Here is a 16,400-nt window from a genome sequence, read left to right on the forward strand (position 1 = left end):
AGATGGTAAAACGCTAACCAAAATTTGCCTAATCATCCCCATCACTAATGTGATGACGTCACTTCAAAATTGTACATAGTAAATGGGTCTTAAATTGTATCAAATAACATAGTCCTACACATGTAATTTACGACTCCGAATTGAGTTTTTCCCCGAAACGTCCAGATTTTTGGAAAAAAAATCAAAAGTATAAAACAACATTTTGCAATTTAATTTTGAATCTGCTAACCCGAATGTTTTGAAATGTTGCAGATATTTTAAGGCTCTATAGAGCATCATAAATCTTTAGTCAAAATATATTCGGTTATCCCCTGCAAAAACTTGATGACGTCAGCCCAAAAGTTTACCGAATAAATCCTATCTAAAATGTACAAAATATGATGCGTCTGTACTTGTGATATGGGTGGCGGAAACTTTATCGAAAAACAAAATATCGAAAAAAAAATATCGCACGTAATATAGCGAAAAGCTAAATATCGAATTCACAAAATATTGAATCACAAAATATCGAATATACAAAATATCGGAAAACATATCATCAAAACTACAAAATATCGAAATATATCCAAAATTTTTTATGATGACGCTGGCGCTGTTAAGGTCGATTTATAAACTTGACGCTGACGTTGCTGTTCGCCGTTGACGTTGCCGTTGGAAGATAAATATACAGCAAACGTATGCGTTGTTTATATCATCCGTTGACGTTGCCGTTGGAAGTTGGCACGCCGTTGGGATGACGTTCGAGATGACCAACTTTTATCTTTCGCCGTTACGTTGCCGTTGACGTTGGGTTTTCAACCAATCAAATTGAGGTGGTGTGCAGTGCTGTCAACTTAAAAGAAAATTCCCTGAAGTAGGCGGGACCTTTTTCTGGTTGACAGCACTAATTCCACGAAAATCAAATTTCAAAATCAAATAATGAGGCCCACTAATATTAAACCACCTAATCATCTGTTCACCGAAACCCTGATATTTTAAAAACCTGCCATCATTGTAGCTTTCTGTCGGTGTTTGTGCATTGTTGACATGAAAACGTAACCTCACAATTGGATTTGACAGCTGCGGCCTGTGCGAACGGCAACTGCCAACGGAGTTTATAAATGACGATTTTCAGCTCTAGCAGCAACGTCAGCGGGAACAGCAACTGCAGCGGCAACTTCAACGTCAACAGCAAGTTTATAAATCCCACTTTATTGTCGGCATTGCATGCATTCAAACTATATTGAGCGTCCAGCAGATTAATGAAATCTACGTTATAACCAGTACCCCGTTATTAATTGCAATAACAAAAAATCGTAGAGGCTCAGTGTCAGCGAAAATAAAAGTGTCATCATTTTTCGACTCATTCAGATTGAAAATATGGATTTTCGTTACGTTGAAAGTCAGAAAAATAAGAAGAAACTGTACTGTGGCGGTTTTTTCTATACAAAAGAAAAATCAACAGAGAACACGGTATACTGGAAATGCGATCAATGGGTCAAAAAATGTAGGGCACGTGCCACCATCAACAATCTAGGAATTTTCACCTTAAAGAGGGAACATGATCACGATGGAGACGCTTTAAAGCTAGAAGTGGTAGAGGCTGTTAGCAAAATAAAGCAAAAAACTGCAACTGGAAAAGATGCTCCAAGAGCGATAATATCCGAAGTTATGTCATCCATGAGTACTGCTGCTATTACGCATTTTCCATCGGTTAGTAGTCTGAGTCGTAATGTAAGGCATTGTCGTGAAAATCAAAATCCTGAACCATCAGTTCCATTGACATTGAGTGATTTGACAATTTCAGACAAGTATTAAAGTACGGCAAAAGAGGATCAGTTCCTTTTATATGATTCACAGGATGAAGACAGAGTTATTATTTTTGGAAGACCTAAAAATTTAGAATTGCTTCGTTGCTGCCCTACATGGTTGATGGATGGTACTTTTCAAACTGTTTCTAGTCTCTTCTATCAATTATATACAATCCATGGCGAAATGAAGGAGCATATTTCCCTCTGGTGTTTGGGCTTCTGCCAAAAAAAACTGAAGGTATATACGTGAAAATGTTTGAAAAAAACAGAGAATTTTTAAATGTTCCAAAAGTACAGAGAATAATAACTGACTTTGAATTGGCTGCCATCAATGCTTGTTCACTTTTATTTCCATCTGGATTAAGTCACGGATGTTATTTTCACTACCGTCAATGTGTACGAAGACATCTACAAACCAATAGAAAGCAATATTTATATGACTCAGACAAGGATTTTCATTTGTTTGTTAAAAAACTAATTTCTATTGCATTTGTTCCCGTCGAGCATGTTATTAGAGCATTCGAGGCAGTATGTGTTGCAAGCGATATACCAGAAGATGCCTAGTCTGTCGTATTATATTTTGAAAATACTTGGATTGGTCGAAAAATGCCCAAAAGAGAGCCAAAATTTAGACACAGTCTTTGGAATTTTTTCGATGCAGTCGTACAAAATTTTCCAACTACTAACCTTGCAGTAGAAGCGTGGCACAGATGTTTAAATAATCAGTTTCATGCCAAAAAACCATCAGTTTGGGCGTTTTTTGATGGACTTAAAAGAGAGCAGTCAATGACTGAATTGAAAATAACTCAACAAGGCGCCGGATTGAAAGAACCTCCAAGAAAAGAGTACAAAGACAAAAATAAAAAATTACAGGTGGTGGTCAACCATTTCAGTGAAAGCTATCAAAATACAAACGATTTCTATATTAATTATTTAACAAATGTAGCATGTAACTTGTAATAAAACTTTATTTTTAAAAATTAATAGTTTTGCAAAATGTATATTACTCATTCTCTTAACATTTTCGATATTTACAATTTCCATATTTTGTCGTTTCGATATTTTGTATATTCGATATTTTGTTGATCGATATTTTGTCGTTTCGATATTTTGTATATTCGATATTTAGTTTTTCGATATATTACATGCGATATTTTTTTTTCGATATTTTGTTTTTCCATAAAGTTTCCGCCACCCTTGTGATATATCACTCCATTCATATTTTTTGGATTTGCATATACAGGGTGACTCAAAAAAATTAATGAATGCGCAAAATTTATTTTTCTGATTTACTCAGGAACTGCAAAACCGAATGCTTTGAAATCTTGAAGATGTTTTAAAATTATCTTAAGCATGGAATATTTTTGATCAAAATATATTTGGTCGTCCCCCCTAAAAAAATTATGACGTCATCACAAAATTTTGCTGAATAAATCCTATCTAAAATGTATGTATGGGGAGTCTTTTCTTGTGATTTATCATTCCATTAAAATTTTTTCGATTTGCATATACAGGATGACTCAAAAAATTTAATAAATGCGTCAATTTATTTTATTGATTTAATCAGGAATTACAGAACCGAATGCTTTGAAATCTTGGAGATATTTTAAACGTATCATAAGCCTGGTACATTTTTTATCAAAATGTATTTGCTCTTCCCCTCTAAAAAATTGATGACGTCACTCCAAAATTTTGCTGAATAAATCCTATCTAAAATGTACAAAATATGATGAGTTTGTACTTGTGATTTATCATTCCAATCATATTTTTTGGATTTGCTTAAGAGCAGGTTTTACTCAAACCATTCATTCGTGTCTTAAACTGTGAAGTCAGTGAATTCTGAGGGGCGTAAACAGTTTCGAGGGGAGAGGTGAATCTTAGTCACAGCGTACACAGAAAGATTCAACTTAGTTCGGGTACCGTCGTCGACTTGTAACACTCCACCGATTATAATATGACAAAAGTATTTCAAAATACGATCTCGTCGTGTCTGTACTTTGCGTTTTAGAGTGGGAGTAGATGTGAGCCCCCGCTTAGCGTCTTTCCTCACCTGACCCGAGTGAGGACGACCAGAAATCGGCTTGCATTTTGTCCGAAAACATGCGTTCTGTTTTTTCGTTTTATAGCAACATTTTGTAATTTACGTCGCAATTTTATATACACAGTTACGAAACGTTGATCTTGCTGCCCCCGTTTGAATTTTTCAAAGGCGTCATTTAATTGCCGAGTTACAAATGCTTATTTTAAGCCAATTTTATGTGATTTTGTTAATTTTTATTGCAACAGTTATTTATCAGATTTAAAAAATTCGAACGGTGGCAAAATGCCACATCTTTTGACAACACGCATTTAAATTTTCAACTGTTTTTAACCATTAATAAATCTAATGATTCGAAAAATCATAACACATTGCACAGGCTACTTTCCGTGTGGGTAAAACCTCCTCTTAAGAGGTGGCTCAAAAAAATTAATGAATAAGTCAATTTATTTTATTGATTAAATTAAAGGCAACACTTATTATTATTAGTATTACATTGGACCAACCCAATTTGGTAAACACAAAATTTTGTAAAGTAAAAACTCGTTTGAAACATAAGCGTAGCACGCTTATTTACATTTACTTTTTGGGAATACAATAATTTTATTCTTAGTATTACACTACATCTATCCCAACTGTGTCCTTGCAAAAATGTTGATGACGTCATCGCATTTTTTTTTTAAACTCCCACTACAAAAATCTAACGAGAAAAAAAAACACAATAGGCATGCAGTCGTCAAGTTTCCGACAGCGAGGGAAGTACTGTCTAAACTCTTTAGACCAATTTTCTTGTACTTACAAAACCTCCAAGTGCGTCCTTGCGTATCATGGTAGGTAAGCATGTTATTTACAACCATTGCGGTTTCTTCTCAGTGAAGGCAAGTTGTTGGCTCTTACACAAAAGCCGATTTTACTGTTGTCATTTAAGTTGATCCAAGTTGATATACGTGTCTTTGCAAAAATGTTGATGACGGTATTACAAAATTGTGTAAAGAAAAAACCCAAGGCGAAAATTTTGGATGTTTTATCGTACTTTAGATGTGAGGAAAGTTCTGTCGAATACACTTTCGACCCATTTTTTTAACTGTCCGAGCGTAAGCCAAGGAAGTATAGTAATCGAGTTCATTCGACGAATTGGTACTTTCATATTTTCTTAACGTTTCCTCACCCCTAGAGTACAAAAAAAAGTGAACCCCCGTTTCCGTCTGTCTGTCTGGTGTCTGTATCCATTTTTATTATACAAGTAATCTCCGAAACATTTTTACATTTACATGTCACAAAAGGATTGGGACAATGATGTTGTATGTCCCCGACTTTATTTAAAATTTACGTAAAAGAAGCCTTATTAAAATGGAAGATAAAATGTTTCGGAATGAGAATACCTCTAGGCGACCTAACCATTTATAGTTTACAATTCGCAGATGATCAAGCAGGTTTTGCAGGAGCAAGGAAGATCTAGAATATATGACTCGCAAGCTAAAACAGACTTACTCAGAATGGGGACTAACAATGAACATCCAAAAAACCAAATATTTAAAAATTGCAGATGGAATAGAAAACTTACAAATAGATGCCACAGAAGAAATATAAGCCTATAACGAATACAAATATTTAGGCGTAATATTTGATAAAAGCGGTATAGCCGATAAAGAAACATGAAGTAGAATTATACAGGCCAGAAAACCAATAGGGTGTCTTAATGGAATCCTCTAGAGTAAACACAATGAAAAAAGAGAAGTATAACATCTACAGCGCAATAATCAAAAGTAGTTTAATATATGACTCAGAAACCAAGGGCTCAGAGGACCCGGGTGGGTTAGGTAGCTTCGTGCTTGCCCGCTACACCTTGGGTCGTAGGTTCGATTCCCGCCCGGCTCTGGGTGTTGTGTATGTCCCCCGTTCCCCTGTAATTGGTCCACCGGCCTGTAGGGGAGCGTAATCAAATAAAAAAAAAAAACATCGCCAACTCCATCAATCTCTCGAGATAAGGCCGTTTCAATTTTTCATTTTTCATTGATAAAAATGTTACCATTTGATGGACATATAGTGTCGCCACCAAACGGTAACATTACTATATACTATATACTTAAAGTAAACTGCTAAACTGACAGCGTATTGACAGCGTTTGTTTATTAGAGTTGTGAAATAGCTGTTTATGGTATAAGTGAATAAAAGTGAATTTTATCCAACGAAAAAACAGTTTAGCACACGAGGCGAAGCTGAGTGTGATAATGTTTTTGAGTGGATAAAATTCGTTTATTCACGTGTATCATACAAGATTTTTTCCAATTTCGCAAAATTTTTCAAAAAATTTATTGGTTAGGTAATCCATATACATAATATTAATTGTACTATTACTAATATGATGAACATTTGAAGAAGGTAAATTGCCTAAGCTGCCTGTACTTTCGTCACGGTCAAATTCAAACGATGCTCCTGGACTTTCATTAGGATTGTTTTACAGGAGGTGGACTATCAAGCGTTGCAAATTTTAGCTGAATATCCACACATCCATAGCAACGTAAATTTCAGTGGTAGTGGGAATTTTTATTTTTTTTACTTTATTCGTGTTGTCAATGACAATGTGAATAAAGTGTTGCTACAAACATTTTATTCATCCTTTCGATTAAACTATTGTTTTAATAGCGAGATTTGACATACAAAATGAGCATTTTATTAGTAGAAATTGGAAAAAAATATTTTATTTTCAAACGTCATATAACTGACATTTATATGACGTTCTTACCGGGGTTTGAGTGTCATTTCGCTGACACCGTGTTTGAGCGGCGCATAAGTAGGTACTACTTATACTCCGCCGGAGTATAAATATGTGAAAATCATAGTGGTTGTCAACCATAGTAACCATGGTAAGTGAAATCAAGGCAATTCCTTAATGAAGCAAGAAGATAGGAAATAATCATTTCAAAAGAAGATTAATCGTTTGAAAATAAAATAACTGTTGTATTTCATTCGGAGTTTAAGTGACTTTATGTGACTCGTATGGACGTAATTCGCCTCGCTATCGCTCGGCGTTTAATCGTCCATACTCTGTCACATAAAGTATCACTTAAACTCCTAATAAAATAAATATCTATTAGAAAAACAAAACATAACTTTTTTCTGTTTCTACACATAAATAACAATAATAATTAAACCAAAATTGTTGGTTATAATTTTAGCACTTTTCGGGTCGAAGGTTTATTTTGTAAACCTAATCTCTTTAACGAATGCGTTGTTCATAAACAAATATTATCGAGTGCAGGTTTTGCAGTTGTAGTTATAACAAATCTGCAAACTGCATCTCTGTGTTCAGTGCAGGAGAATATAGTGTTTTTAAGAAGGTGAGGATGTATCGAGTCAAGTAATTTTTTGCAAATATTTTCCCCTTTCAGGTAAGGTACTAAATTTTGAATTGTTGATGTTAATTTATAAATAACGCCAACAAAATGCTCGTTAGGACTTAATAGTCCGCCTCGATTTTGATAAGTAATTAATTTTAATAGCGGTCCTGGTGTTGTTGTGGATAAAAATTGTCTGCTACATTCATCACAAGCAAATTTTTGTTCTACCTTCTTAATAATATATCCGGACAAAAATGCAACAGATGCAGACAATATTATTTGCAGGTATGAAATTTTCACTCAAGTGGTAGATTTCATCTCTTATAATGATGGGTAAGAGTATCTCCTCGTCAATTTCCTCACTGTTTTCTTCATTTCTATTTTCCAAGGTTGAAATAGTAGATTTACTAACCTAAGTACTTTTTTCTGCTGGATTTGACGATGCAGAAACTTTTACAATTCCGCAACGGAGAATTTGCCGTAGTGCATATTCTGTTGCCCTGGCATCTGTTTGATCCTGCGAACCACCCCTCAATCTGAAAAGGGAAAATGTAGCTTCTATGGCATCAGAACTAAATGAACGTGTCAACACGTAATAAAATCCTGCTTGGGTAAGCAAAAATTTGATACATAAGTTCATAAGTAAGTACTTTTAGAGGTGAACTGCAGTGCATGGGCAGTCTCTTTACTAAGTCCCTTTAAACCAATCCGCGCTGAAAAGTTCTGGATCAACGTTTCATCATCAACATTTACAAACGGAGCAACGCTGCTGTCTAGAGAATGAATAAGTATAATGTTGTTTGTTTGATACATTATGCACTTAAAAAAAATTATACATTATTTCCATAAAGTTTACAGTGCTGAAGACTCCTGAGAATAGCTATTTATGGTATAAATGAATAAAAGTTAATTTACCATTCAATCCGATCTTTTAGCAATTATTCTACGTTTTAGGACCTTTCAATTTGTTTTAAGCGCAGACATAATCAAAATGCACAGACAAATTTGGGTTGAGCCTGAACAAACGAATTAGCCAAATACACTGACGTCATCCGAGGTCATCAAGATGGTAGCGTTTGACAACTAGCCGGTTTTCTCATAAGAGTCAATGCTAATATTTTCGGAATTCATTTAAATTTGTGAGTGTGTCAACTGTGTTTTTATAGTTTGGTAAGTTCGTTACAGTTTCTAGACTGTGTGGATATCTGTAAAACGCACCATAACGTTTTAATACGCTTAAAAAATAATGTTTTCCAATGTGATGTACAGGTTAACTTCGCTGCATCTTATATTATTTGTTTTGCAAATTAATTCCTTGTTAATGTACATCAATGTTTTTTAAATACACTAGCATCTTAATATTATAATATTTTGTATTTTAGAAGAAAATGCCTAAATTTTGTGCTGTTGTGGGTTGCGCAAATCGAAGCACCAGAAATGCGGACAAATTTTATATTCCTTTCGCAGCAATTAGCAACAATAATGGTAAATATATACAGGATGGGGAAAAAGGCGGAAGCTTTGGTTAAAAGCCTTGAAACGAGTGGATTTAACGAAGCCAAAGTAAAGTATTCCTATGTTTGTTCGGATCATTTTATTTTAGGTACAGTACCTACCTATTAGATTTACAGTTTCTAACAAATTACTACATTGGTGCTCTTTTAGGTAAACCTGCAGATTTGTCGGATGTGGACCATCCTGATTATGTTCCATCACAAAATTTAGGATATCAAAATAAATCCACTCATAATACTTGTAATGTTGAAAGACACAGTTGTTTAAAAAAGAGAAAATTGAATAAATGTCTCTAGACTTTTGAAGGCACGAGTTTTATTGTGGGTTATTTTACTTACTCTAAAAATAAAAAAGTTTAGAATGGTATTCATTGTTATGGTAGGGACATCGTCTAAACACAAACTAAAATCACTTGGACTCATTGTATAAGGATCTACGCCGTTTAAATTGTTTAACTTTTGTACATATCTGTTTTTGTCTTCGACGGAAAGACATGGTGCATAATCACTTAAATTATCCATACTTTAAAAACCAATCACACACCTTCACTTAAACCCGTCACAGTAACCTCAAACGAAAATATTAATTTCCAATTTCCCGCTTAAAACACACGGATGTATTTTGGACGACAAGGAATTCAGACCAAAACAGTGTTCTGTATTTTTATTTTTATTATGTATTTCTAAACTCAAATCGCCAAAAAAAGCACCCTGATACACAGAAAAGATATGAAAGAAGCTATTCACGTGTTTATTTCCTAAATAAATATCCACACTTTTAAATAAAATGCGAAAATGTTAACATTGTCGCTTATGAAATTTCACGGCGCTTGTCAAACGCTGAGTTCCCGCCACAACATGACGTCACGTGTTATTGGCTAATTATCAAAGAATCTTTTCGCGGAACGAGATAAACGAACCACTTCAAATTTATCGCCTAAAAACAATCACATGCGGGACAGCAAGTGCTCCATTTTCTGCAATTAGAGTCTTGCATCAATTGGAGTTAGATAATAAACTTAGATACCCTCATGCGGCAGATGTTATTCTAAATAATTTCTATATGGAGGATGTACTGACAGGTCATAACAATTTAGAACAACTCCGAGAAATCCGAGATCAGTTAATCGCTATTTTAAATTCCGGGGGTTTTGAATTGTCCAAATGGGCAGCAAACAATTCGAAATTGTTACCGTCAAACCACTTAGGGGAACCGACCGTTATTAATTTAGATAAACAGGGAAATACAAAAACTTTGGGTTTGTTTTGAAATTGTTCAAACGATACATTACAGTATAATTCTGAATATGTAATTCCGCCAACTGAGGTTACTAAGAGAACTGTTTTATCCGCCATTTCAAAAACGTTTGATCCGCTGGGTTTAATTAGCCCCATTATAATCAGAGCCAAGGTTATGATGCAAGAACTATGGTCCAGAAATTTAGATTGGGACATACCGATACCGAGAGACATGTATGTATCCTGGCAACAGTTAATTCAGGAAATAAATAATATTGATCATTTGCGGTTACCTCGCAAAGTCATTGTGGTGGTTGGCTTTGCAGGGGACCAGGTATTAATTAATATCCGTTACGGCGACTTTCGCCATGCTTGTCTCTTTATTAATTTCCCAACCAACTGTCAACAGTACCAACGTACAATACCAACCTAACTAAGATCTACCCTACATCTCCCTTTCTTAAGAAATACAAATAAAATAAACTTAACAAATGAACATGAATGAGGTTACATAAAAACTAAATACTGACAAAAATAAGAATACAAACATTAACGAATAAAGTAATTAAATCTTTTTGGGGCAGTCTTCATTCGTTCACTGCGGCGCACATTTCCTGAAGCCCCGTAGGTACTTTCTTTCTTCGTTGACTTCTCTCTTGGGATGCGGTTTTCTTCTGGGTTGCTAACTTCTATTTCGTTTCCTATATTCATTGGTTGCAAGTGTACTCTATCTCTTCGAATGACTCCCTCGTTTGTTTCTACTTCGTATGATCGTGGTTCATCTCTTTTCTTTTTCACAATTTCTTCTTTTCTGGAGTTTATGATCCATACTTTGCAAGCTGATTTCAATTCAGAGTTGTATCGTGTTCGGTGACGTCGATCATAATACTTCTTTTGATTCTGTTGTTCTTCCAATAGACTTTTTCTCACTTCTTGGTGGTTTGGTAGTATTGGCTGCAATTTATTTGACAATGTCGGTACTCTTTCTCGTAGTGATCTACCAAATAGTAGCTGAGCTGGTGACATTCCACACTTTTGTGATGTGTTTCTGTATGATAAAATAGCCAAATATGGGTCTTCATTCTTTTTGAGAATTTTTTTTTACCAACTTCACTGCACTTTCTGCTTGTCCATTAGATTGTTGATATTCTGGACTGCTACTTATCCATTTGAATCCATATTGGTTTGCAAAATTTCGAAATTCTAAACAGTCGAATTGTCTTCCATTGTCGCTTCTAACTTTGTCGGGTATACCATGTCTTGCAAAAATTTCTTTAAATGCCTCAATGACTTTTTTGCTAGTAATTCTCTTCATCTTTTTTATTTCTGGGTACTTCGTGTAGTAGTCTTGAATTACTAAGTAGTTTTTGTTTTCGTAGTATGCAAGGTCTGCACCAACAACTTCCCAAGGTCTTGTCGGTACCTCGCTATATCATTGGTTCTACACTCAGGTGCTTATGTTTTATACATATTTCACATTGTTCTACTATGTCTTTAAGCTGTCTTGTTATTCCAGGCCACCAGATGTTTTCTTTAGCTCTTGCTAGACATATTTGAATCCCAAAGTGGCCTTCATGCACGACTTGCAAACACCAGCGTCTCAAGGATTTAGGAATGACAACGCGGTCTTTGTAGCAGAGTATGGAATTGCTTACTTTGATGTCGTCTTTATATTTCCAGTACGTTGTTTCCTCTGCAAGTAATTCGTGTTTTGGTGGCCAGGATGTCTGGATATAGTGACGACTTTTTGGATTGTGGGATCCTTCTTTTGTTGCATTATTATTTCATCTTCAGAATGCAGTTTCGCATTGACTTCTTTAGTTATTGCATTAATGTATACATCGGTGATGTCCCTGTTGATAACATCTGTATCGTCGTTGCCTTTCGTGATTGGAGCTCTAGATAAGGCGTCTGGCACATAAAATTGTTTACCTGGGACGTAGTGTATGTCATACTCAAATTTTAACATTCTCATGCGGAATCGTTGCAAACGGTTGGTTAGTTTGTTTATTTCCTTTGTTTTTAATATCACAGTCAATGGTTTGTGATCCGTTAAAATTTCAAATTTGCTGCCGAGTACATATTGTTCCAGTCTTTCACAAGCCCACGTGATCGCTAACGCTTCTTTTTCAATTTGTGCATATCCTTTTTCTGCAGGACTTAACGTTTTTGAACAAAAGTAAACTGGTTTCCACGTATCGTTCTTGTACAACTGTTCTAATACTGCACCAATTCCATATGATGATGAGTCCGCCGATACACATGATTTTCTTGTTACGTTAAATTTTGCTAATACACGTGGTGACGCAATTTCACTCTTTATGTTCTCAAATTCTCTTTGATGGTTTGGAGTCCAAGTGAATTGTCGATCCTTAATTAACAATTCGCGCAGCAACCTGGTTTTATCTGCGACGTTCTCGATAAACTTAAAAAGTTGATTTGTTAACCCTAAAAACTGTCGGACTTCTGTTTGGTTTCTCGGGGTTGGGTAGTTTGTTATTGCTTCTACCCTCTGGGTATCCGGTTTTATTCCATCACCATCTATTACAAATCCCAAATATGTGGTTTCAAAATTGCGAAGTTTACATTTTTCTTTATTTAACGTTAGACCTTTTTCTTCTAATAATTTCAACACTTTATGCAGATTTTTGTCATGTTCGCTCATTGTGCGGCCTGTAACTAAAATGTCGTCCATGTGTAGTTGTACTTGATCAGAGTTTACTTCAGTTATAATGTTGTACAGCACTTTTTGGAATACTTCTGGAGCAGATGTAATCCCAAATGGAATGCGCCTGTAGACGTATCTTCCAAATGGTGTAATAAACGTTGTGTACTTTCTTGTTTCTGTATCCAGGCTCATTTGCTAAAAGCCGCTTGAAAAGTCTAATTTACTGAATACCTTGGCATCTTGCAATTTTGCGAGAGTTTCTTCCACTGACGGTAATTGGAATTTTTCACGTTTTACATGTCTGTTTAATTCTGTTAGATCTGCACAAAGTCTAACTTTACCATTTTTCTTATGTGCTATGACCATTGGCGCGCACCAATCTGTAGGTCCTTCTACTTTTTCTATCACGTTGTCGTTTACCATCTTGTTTATTTCCCTTTGAACATCTTTCATAAGTGGAAGCGGAATTCTTCTTGGTATGCCTATTGCATATGGTTCTGCTCCCTCCTTCAATTCTATTTTGTATTCATAATTCATGAGGTTTCCCAAACCAGAAAATAAATTTGGATATTTTCTTATAATTTCTTCCTTAAACTTGTCTTTATTTTCCACACTTTGTATACCTTTTCTTATCTTTAGTGTTTTCTTGTTCCACTCCACTATTTCTAACTTCTCTAATGCTGGCCTACCTGAGAGGTTTTCTTGCGTGTTTACCACAAAGCACTTATCTAATAATTTCGCTCTTATTGTTCCACTTTATAGGTAATTTGATTTTTCCTAATACTTCCAGATTTTTATTGTTCCCTGGTCCCATTAAAATAGCATTAGTTTTTCGTATTTCTACTATATGTTGTAGCTTTTCCTCAAAGTCTTTTTGCGTGATAATTGTTTCGTCTGCGCCTGTGTCGATTTTAAATTTCAATGTGGTATTGTTAACCTTTAATTTAATATTCCACGAGCCCTCATGTGTTATGCCATTGACATTAATTATTTGATCAAAACTGTAGGTTGATTCGTCTGTTTCTGTGTCCGTGTTTGTTTCTTTTTGAGTGACTTCATGTGCTTTCTTTGTTCGACATTGTCGTGCAAAGTGTCCCAGCAAGTTGCATTTCCGACATTTTGCATTTTGTGCAGGGCAATTTTCTTTTCTATGTGTGGGTTTTGTTCCACATCGTATGCATGTCTCACGTTTTCTTTGAAACTTTCTTCTTTTTTCCTCTCGGAATGTGTAGCTTTTAGTTCCTTTTTCCCTGTAAGTTTTATTAAACGGTTTCCTGTTTTTGGTCACACTATCAAGTTGACAACTTTGCTGTCTTAGTTCTTTATTCTCGTCTTTAATGCGTTCTGCTTGAGTAATTTTATTAACTACTGAATCTAATGTTAACTGGCTATCCATCTGTAATGCTTCGGAAAGTTTTCCATCGTGTATGCCCACGACAAGACGATCTCTACTCAGTTCATTTTCTAATGTCTGAAAATTGCATGATTTTGCTAAACTTATTAACGCACTTATGTACTCTTGTGCAGTTTCGCCCTCCTTTTGTTTACGCATATTGAATTTTGCACGTGCATATATTACATTGATTGTTCCTGTAAACTTTTTGTCGAAGAACTCTTTTAGTTCTCTGTATGTCGAGAAATCTGTTGCGGTGCACTAATGGCTTTCTAAAAATTTAGTTACTTTCGCGCCCATATGTAACAAAATTGAATTTATTTGTGAGCTTTCACTTGCCGCATTTATCTTTGTGGCTTGTCTGTACCGTTCGAAATGCGTTATCCAAGTTTTCCAATCATCTTTGCTGAACGAAAATCTATCTGGTGTAGGCACTGTGTTAATGATGGTGCTATTATTAGTTGCATTTTCGGCGTTACTGTGTTGAGGCCTACTCTCTAATCTTTGTAGAGCTTGCTGTAACTGAGCCACTTGTTGTTGTAGTTCTTCAACGGTCGCTATTGTGTTTACCTCGTTATTTAACGATGTCTCAGCGATGTTTTACTGAAAAACACGTCGGTACAAGTTTACTGTGTATCTTTAACACTTTTTACTGTATCTTTCGACACCTGACACCATGTGGTGGTTGGCTTTGCAGGGGACCAGGTATTAATTAATATCCGTTACGGCGACTTTCGCCATGCTTGTCTCTTTATTAATTTCCCAACCAACTGTCAACAGTACCAACGTATAATACCAACCTAACTAAGATCTACCCTACAGTCATTATGAAGGATTGTCAAACTATTGAACTCCATGGGTTTTCGGATTCCTCGGAAAAGGCGTATGGTATAGCAATCTATCTCAAAAGCATGAACAGTAAGGGCAATTGTGAAGTACATTTACTAGTAGCCAAATCGCGGGTAGCCCCATTAAAAACGCAAACTATTCCTCGGTTAGAGATTCTAGCGGCTCATTTGCTTGCTCAGATGAGTCATCGTGCCTTGAAAATATCTAATTTGGATATTAGTACCTGCCATTACTGGACGGATTCGGAGATTGTTCTCGCCTGGTTGTCGAAACCACCGTCTTCTTGGAAAACTTTTGTGTCTAACCGCGTAGCCGAGATTCAAAACTTAACAAATATTAACGAATGGCATCATGTAAAGAGTAAAGAAAATCCCGCTGATATAATATCTCGCGGTACGTCAGCTCAACAATTAGCGAACAATAAATTATGGTGGCACGGGCCCACGTGGCTTATGCAGGATGTAACCAGCCTACAATCTGCTTTTTCCAATACAGACGTAAGTTATTTGAGTGATATCCCCGAACTAAAAACTTCACATAAGGTCATGGTGGTAACCACGAACGAAGTCGAATTGTTATCGAGATTTTCTAGTTTCACAAAATTAACACGAGTTACCGCCTACGTACTTAGATTTGTACATAACTGTAGATTCAAACAACAAAGGTACAAGGGTCATTTAAGCTCAGCAGAAATGAAAGGGCAACTCATTTTATTGTCAAATCGGTGCAATTATATTCATTCGCTCAGGAAATTAAGGACCTAAGAGCGGGTAAAGGGGTTAATAAAAAGAGTTCAATCGCTAATCTCGATCCATTTCTAGATAATAAATAGATATTAAGAGTGGGGGGCAGGTTACGGAATACCAATTTACCTTATAGTCATAAACATCCCATACTTTTACCGAATTCGCACTATATAACCGAGTTATTAGTTAATTATTTGTGTAACCTGCCTCCGATTTGAGGATGATCCGGCTCGAAGGACCATATGTTGCGCTCGGCACAACGAATAATAAAAATATTGCCGGTCTGGTCACACTACGCTTGTTAGGCGAGCAGATATGAGGCACTTGTTGCTTCGGCGTTTATTGGTGTTCTTACTTCTATATACAATAATACTTAAAACTAACCCGGCACTCGGCCGTCCATCATCACTATTGCAGAGACGCAACAGGTATTTTACAGGTTTTACAGGCATATTTTTCTGTAATTCATAAAGTTGTTTGAGATAACCTGACGAAATCATGTCTTCTGAAGAAAACAAATTTCTGACATTTTTTATGGCATGACAGAAATCAAAACTCAAGAATAATGGAAGTTGTTCTAAAATAGGATGATTAATGCAATTTTTTAGAGAGTTATCACCAAATTTTTTGAACAGGGCAACATTTATTGATGCGTTATCTGTGACAAGTCTCAGAACAATAAATCCACAATCTGTTACAAATTGTAACACATTCTTAGTTAGTGAATATAACTCATCTGCTGTAGAATGGAAGAAATAACTTGCAGGTATGGTATACCTTGTGGACAATCCGTGTATCACAACACAAGGCATTTTGTTTGCT

At 35.7% G+C, this 16,400-nt stretch overlaps 1 protein-coding gene and 1 long non-coding RNA gene across 17 annotated transcripts in view; one reads left to right on the forward strand and one right to left on the reverse strand.

Annotated features, from left to right (window-relative positions):
- The window catches only part of Dscam2 (Down syndrome cell adhesion molecule 2), a 956,598-nt gene that overhangs the window by 642,536 nt on the left and 297,662 nt on the right, over positions 1-16,400 (reverse strand). The window lies entirely within an intron of this gene.
- Positions 8,531-8,989, forward strand: LOC135135483 (uncharacterized). The gene is made up of 2 exons (XR_010281566.1): positions 8,531-8,772; positions 8,835-8,989. It is a non-coding gene; the product is annotated as an uncharacterized LOC135135483 (long non-coding RNA).

Source organism: Zophobas morio, unplaced genomic scaffold (genome assembly GCF_036711695.1).
Source record: "Zophobas morio isolate AGI-343-1 ecotype UQ-CSIRO unplaced genomic scaffold, CSIRO_AGI_Zmor_V1 ptg000024l, whole genome shotgun sequence".
In the NCBI taxonomy this organism is placed as follows: Eukaryota; Metazoa; Arthropoda; class Insecta; order Coleoptera; family Tenebrionidae; genus Zophobas; species Zophobas morio.